Source organism: Micrasema longulum, unplaced genomic scaffold (genome assembly GCF_059751315.1).
Source record: "Micrasema longulum isolate JH-2025_06_02 unplaced genomic scaffold, ASM5975131v1 h1tg001133l, whole genome shotgun sequence".
Lineage (NCBI taxonomy): Eukaryota > Metazoa > Arthropoda > Insecta > Trichoptera > Brachycentridae > Micrasema > Micrasema longulum.
This window is the reverse complement of record NW_028278321.1, coordinates 387,721-395,650: the sequence shown is the minus strand read 5'-3', so window position 1 is coordinate 395,650 and position 7,930 is coordinate 387,721.

The following is a 7,930-nucleotide window of genomic DNA, read 5'->3' as shown; positions in this document are numbered from 1 at the left end:
CAACTACTACATTTATCATACATAAAAAACAAAGCAAGTAACAAATAAACCAATTTCGGGTTAACGCAAGTAGCATCACACTTAGTAAAAATATATTCTCAAACATGAAAATAAACAGGAATCTAAATCCAAAAGAAAAAAAAAACACTATATTTTATTACGAAAGCAAACGCCGCACGTCATTATTGTTAATACATTTAGATAAAACAATAGGAATACAAAATAGAAGGTTATTCCTAAGAACTTTTGGAGGAATATAAATAGAAAGTTTGGATAGAAACATTGTGAAAACGTTTAAACATTATTTTCACCTGCATCTGCATAGGTACTTCTAACAAAGTGAAAATAGTGTACCAAAAACAACTTAAAACATACATCTCATCAACATATATAATAAGATACCGGTATATGTTCAATAATAAAAGTAAAGTGCTTCATTGAAGAAATAAACAGAAGAATTCAAAAGTGAGTAAAATTTATATACAGTCCACGACATTATTTCTGTTAGCATTGTACAAATCCTGAAAGGTAATGAGCTGAACATACAACTGATTTTTAAATATATGTTTTTAATCAATAGTACTTGGTACGCTTCCACTAATTAATTTGACCAATTGGCGCTTTCACCCTTTGATGAACCAGTTTAAAGATGCCCGCCCATAAGATTATTTTAAATTTCGAGTGCTAAACATTTGGATGTGAATTTTAAAATTAAGACGTTATTTCACTTAAACGCATGTAAATTACATACATGTCGACTGTGGATAGGAAAAAGTTACTAAACGATGTGAAGCAACTTCACAGAAGAGCCAATTAAAGTTTTTTTCAATTGGTGAGAATTTCGTATTTCAAAGTTTTATTTAAATTATGTAGGAATCACTACAAAATAATATGTGTATTTGATTTTTTTCTACGAATTAAAAAAAACTTTAATTCACAATTTAAATACTAAAATAACTTCAAAAAGTCTTTATGTCTTTGTAAACTAAATGTACAAAAATACTTATAGTCGGGATGTAATAAGTTATGTTTTCAAACAATTGTTTTGATTTATGACAATATTCTTGAATAAAAAACATCTTAGAACAGGCTGAGCCATGTAAGATGGAGACTATCATAAACTGAGAACACTCCGTTTTCATTTTATATTAATTGGTTTTATATAGATTCCCTGTTTAATAACAGGGAAATAACTAATAGTAAGTATACAATTTTTTTGCAATAAATGTATAAAATAAAAAAAATAAAAAAATATTTTGAAATAGGTAAGGTACTTCTTAATAAATATTTAAATTTGTTTATCTTTATCATACCATCTCTATTAACCATGCTTTCCCTTTACTATGGTTTATTTTATCTTTTATTTATATTACACATTTTGGACAAAATAGCTACAGCCATTTATAAATGAATAACTTTTATTAAAATATAATTTATTATTTAAATAAAAACAGATATCTTTATTTCTTTATATCTACACTGTTATAAATATTTATCATATTTTTAATTTTTATTAAATGAATTTGATACATTTTCTATTATAGTTCTTTATTTGGTACTATATGGTATATTCGTTTTCATCAATAAAAAAACTCAATGCATAGTTTATGTAAGGACCTTGAATTATCACTTTAACGAATCAGAATTTGATGGCGAAATGCATCAAGAATACCAAATTATTTCACATCATAAAATTATTATTCCTCCTGCTACTATTGATTTGTACGGGAATATTTTTTTATGAAACAAACGTGACTAAACATTATAATTGTGTGATTGACGTATTATAAATATAGACACCTTATTTCTATGCTTGCAGCATCTTAGACACAGAAAATATTGCGTTGTTTACAACAATAAAAAATATGTAAACAGATGTACGAGAAAAAGATGTATATATTTGGATTTAATTACAACCATCGTCAAGTGTAATATTAAAAACTTTCTCATTACATCTGGCGGCATTATTCTTAGAAGGATCACGTCTGATCACGATAAAAGTTTGTTGGAGAATGAAGGCAAGGGAGACAATAACCCACGAATAAAAATGTAATATTTTACGCCGTTGGTGATAATAACATAAGTTGTGTCCGTTTTTTTCCAATTTAAGAGAACAAGAGGACACAAAAAAAAATCCAAAAAATTCGTCAATAATGTGTTCTCCTTTATTACTTTCCGGCAAATTAGGCAGGTATTCATAGCATCTTCACCGTAGACTGCGCAAATATCGCGAGCAGCGTAGGCAACTTTATTTCCCAGATTTAACCCGAACGTAAGGTGTCGCAAACATTTTATTTTTAATTCACAGAGTTTACAATGGTAAGAACATTGAATTTGTAATCGAGAGATTTAAAAATTAAACGCCACGTATTAGTTTGTAGGCTGTCGGCGTAGAAAAGAGAGTGATGTATCTTATGTTATTGTATTATAAAGTTTTGACAGCACTATCTTTTGACACTAGCTTTGGCAATGGCGGATTATGGTATAGGAAAACTGCATAAAACTACAGTCAGTTACACATCTCATCACAGATAAATCCGTAGCATATCATAACAAAATATTTACCTGTATTACTCATTTTTTGTAAGTAAATATACTCGTATAAATTTTTTATAAAAATATTACAAAATAAGTGTGTAATATGAATAATTGTAAAATAAACATTCTCTGAACAAGAGCATTTTGTTTCATTAGAGAGGTGGGAACTTTAAAAACAAAATTATAACATGTATTTCTTCTTCTTCTTGCAGTGCCTTGTCAGGTCCCCCCGATGTTGGCGATCAATACAGCAAAAGTATCTCGGTCCTGCGCTACTCTTGTATTCCGCAGCCAGGACAACTGCTTATTGGATGTACTCGCCATAGTGATTCCTGGGAAAAGATGACCAGAGTGGTTTCCCGTTGCCTTCTCTGGTAGATTTTTCTGTCAGGGTTACCTTCCCTTAGCTGGATAATTCTGGTTTAAAGGCGCCAGAAACTCGCCTTTTATCCTCTCGTTATCTGCTGTGATCACACCGTTATGAGTGTGATCCCATTGCCCGGGGTTCGCGACGTGGACGCTAACGAGTAGGACTAGTCGGTAGTGTTGCCGGTGGAATGCAACTGGGCGTTCGCAGCATTTTATAGAATCACACCCTCCAGCAAGATGTGACTCACTGCGACCCTACTGACAGTTTGAACCCCTATATAATATGTATTTATTTTGTAAAAAATTTAAAAATATTGTCAAACCTTTTTTGATTACATACAAAAAAGTTACGACTTTTAAATAAAGTATTCTTAATTAAAATATAATCAATTTGAGTTAATTAGACGGAGAATTAGAAAAAAAACAACGATGACATTATAAATCTTTACAATCTACTTGCTGACCACAATTATGGATTGTTCGTACCGACTTAATAACATAAGATTTATGTAAATTGTAAGAGTTGGTTCTAAGACCCATCCGCACCTTAAAGCTGCCTTTAGTAATGCGTGAGAATATTGTAAAATCAATTATTTATCATCATAATTCATTAATTTATTCAACAAATACAAAAAAGATGTGCATTCAAGTTTGAAAATAAATTATACTAAATTAATTGATCAGTTACATTTTTAATAACAGTAATAAAGATTAATTACCTCCAGATAAGCACGTCCTACTTAACTTTTGGGTGTGAATTTTTAAATGAAGACATTATTTCACTTTAACGCATGTAAATTACATATTATTCACAATACACAGACTGAAAGAATTTCAAAAAATGTACATTGTACATTACGTGTACAAAGATTAAATTAGGACGTCATACGTTATGTATTTACATTTAAAAAAATGTTTTGAGTTATTCCAATATTCTAAAATAAAAACAGGGCGGTAAAAATGCTTTAAAAGATACTATTTTACTACGTATTGAAATTTATTTAAGTTATACCACAAATGTTTTTTATTATTTTCATCATCATCTCTCTTTTTGCACTCATTGGTGCATAGGGCACATAATTGGTAAACGTTTAGTTTAATTACCTGTTACATAAAGGTAAACTGATCAGACGTATATACTTTAGGTGCCAGTCCGGGAACAATGGAATATTGCTGTTAAAAAACCTCCAAATTTCATATTACTACCCTGTTTAATAATGCATATTCGAAATTAGTTGCTTAAAATAACCCTCCAGCTTGCTGTAGTATAAAAACTTCGGGAGATTATTTTCTAGTTGACAATTCCAAAGCGCAATGGTCTGAAAATTAAATTATTTAATATTTTTAAGAACGCGAATACATTTCGTATTGTGTATTTTTTCCTGTTTTTATTTCCTAAAAAAATACGTGAGAAATGGTTTGTATTATTTCGATAAAAAATCGTCATTTAGCATTGAGTAAAGATCGTAACAAAATTTATATTGGGATTTTACGTGTACACATTCTATTGAGAATCTTTAATTACACATTACTCGCAGTAAACTATGCCACTTTGAATACGCGTTTTCAAATAAACATACAGCTTTACTGATTAAACTAATAAATGTTCATTATACAATTCACCCTTTTGCAAATGTCCAAGAGATAACCGGTACCACCTACGACGCTAAACAAATTTACAAGACACGGAATGGAGTTGAAAGTCATCCGGGAAATTAATAAAAAAGCTTTTGGTGTGGCTGAAAATAATTCCGAGTGCATTCACTGCTGTAAGATAGAAATCCGACGATTAAAGCCTCTGATAAAAAGCCAGGGTGTGACATTTTTAATATGATCGTAAAAGGACACTAAGGGAATAAGGACATAGGCCAAAGTTCAGGACAGGCATTCTTAAATACGCTGGATAATTTATTTCGCAACGAAGCAGGGCCTTTACCAAACACAAATTCATAAAAACGAAGTTGTTAACGATCGTTAATACGAAAGAACGTATTTTAAACCGACGTGATTTTTTCGGGTTTTACAAAGATTATTTTTATTTATTTTACTTTTTGCACATACATATTTTTACATTGTCGAGCTTATTGCAAAATGGTAATTTCTTCCAGCCATCCAATAAAACAAAATTTATTTATTTATTTTTATTTTTTATTTATTTAATCCACAAAATATACAATTTTACATAGACACAATTATATGTTTTTTATGTCCCGACTTTTTAGAAAATCCCGTGTTAAGTCGGGACTCTTCGATATATAAATCAAAAATATTTATTTACATTTAAAAACAATATACAAGTAATCAAAATAATATGCAAAATAATCAAAACAACATACAAAATAATAATAGAAAAACATAAATAATAAAAATTTATGCATGTCGAAAAATGGAATGTAGAAAAGTTATATAATAATACGTATGACAGTGATGATATACACATATACGTATATGGATAATAATGAAGGCAGCAGCGATGTTATATATTTATTCCCGAAGCAATCTCATACAGTGGTCTCTACCCCTCGATTCAATCCAATTATGGATCTTCATCTGAAATATAGACGTTGTTTTGGAGAATTCAATATGTTCATCCAAGACGTTGAACACTCTTGGAGCTATATATGAAAAGTGTCTCCGAGCAAACATCGTACGCGTTCTCGGTATTAAGAAGTTTAGGTTACGCGAAAATCTCGTACGGGGATTCTGTTGGGAGTTGGGACCTCCTTCCGTAGTCGCCTGACCAGAAAATCGTCAATACATTCTTGATATCGATTTGACAAATATCATAAATATTAAAATAATATTAAAAATGTATTAGTAATATAGTTTTAGTCTCGAAACGTATGCGATAAAAAAAAAATCTACAAAAGACATGCAAATCCGTTGGTTTATTACTTATGGTTAGAGCTATTTATTGATTTAAATAATATATTATTATTACTACATATGGCACACTGAAAGGTATACAAACGAAAGGCAAAAAAACATAAGAATTTTGTTAAATAAACACCAGATATTTTTACAGTTCTCTTCGAAAAGATGCCACAAATAAATAACTTTCGTTTAATTCCCGTTAGTGTCGTTTCGCGAATGGTCGTGGATGTTAAACATTTATAAATAATTGTATGGAATACGAACGAACTTTTGACATTTGTAATCGTGGTCGTTTTCGGCTCCATAAAAATAAATTATTTTCGAACGAAAGTTTCAACGTTATCACATGCTATCTCTACAGACTACAGACCCGTTGACATGGAAGTGCATAATATTATATTCGAGCCTCGCGAATTTATGCGGAGACAAATCCACTTAAATTAATATACCACTTAAGTAACTTGATATTTCTGAAGTGAAAAATGGTTGGCCCTTAATGTACGCTTGTATTTTGCACCGCGGACTTGTAAACCTATTTATTTTACGATCTTAAGGACTTCTATTAAATCCCTCGCTAACGTAATAGGGATGCGTATTGATTACCATACGCCAAGGTGTAATTATAACAATCTTTTAAAAAAATATGAAGGTGTTCGAAAGATCAATTAAACATGGGTAATTATACTACGCTATTTGCAACATTAATACTAAAAAGAATTCACCTTTGGGAAAATTATTAGTGATTAGCTAAAATTACATCCAGTTATATTATACTTTATCAACTGTTAAATGTTGAGTTTAACTGTTAAAATTATAGTATTGAATCAGGTTGTGGTCCCGTGGGTAGTGTTTCTGAATCATGGATCAGAGGTCTGAGGCTCAAACCCTATTCTACCCGAACTTAATTCCTGTTTTCTAATGGTGAGTTATTTACAACTTGACGAAGATAGCCCCAAAATTGAAATATTTGGGTAAATCACAAAAAAACAATATTTTAAAGGTAAATTCAATTCACAAATTAGATCCAAAAAAATCAAACATTTTTCAGCTACAAAGCGCATAAATAAATATAATTCTAGCAACATAAAAACAATTTCAAGAAATTTACAAACAATTGTTTATGATACAACAGCATAAAAAGTAAACTAAGTAAAATAGTAAAATAACATTTTTACATGAAATAATTGAATAAAAATGTTTTTATATTAGTACTTTTTATCACTTAGCACCTAATAAATAAATAAACTGCAGGTTATAGCGAAATTTTACTAAAAATTCCGCGTCTTTTTTACGATAATGCAAAAATTAAGTACGTGATTTCAACGCCAGAAAAACCAGTAACAAAACTTTATGATATTTTAAATTGTTTGTAATATTCAAAATACGGTAGATATACGAACCTATTTAGGGTTTGAATCGGTCAATCAAAAGGATATGAAATCTTTTTTCAATGTTGCTTTTATCTTGATTGAACTGAGAATATCCTTTTACAATCCTTCACATGTCGTTTAGGGATTGTTTTTTTTAATCAGGTATGCTTCGAAAAACAGTCGACGGTCTTTTGTGCGGTGATCAACATTGATTATTATCTAAGAAAGGTAAAATATGCCGAACCCTTGAAATATGATACTTATTATTTAGAATTGCGTTCGGTTTTGCAAGAGTTATTAATTGATTTGTTTTATATAGTCCAGGTAGTCATCGACTTACGACAACAGACGACTTCGATAAACAGGTCGTTAGATGGTTTGGTCGTAAGTCGGCTCATTGACAGATAATGAATTTTACAGGACGGCAAAAAGAAGAATACAAGAAGAAACCTTATTTGTGGGACACTGGATTCATACATTAAATAAACAATATATTTAACAAATGAAAAATAAATGTTTTAATGCATTTAAAGAAAAAAACAAACGAAAACAATGGCTTTATTTTATTCATATTAATTATCTTAAAACTATAATTGATAATATAAATAATAAGACCTTTGGGGCTACACGTGCAAAAGAGACTTAACAATATACTCTTTTTTTTAATATTTTTACATTTGAGAATAAACAAAGAAGACTAACTTAATAAACAGAGATAATCAACAAAATGTTCAGACAGTTTTAAACACTACGTATTTATGTTTATAATTAATTTATGT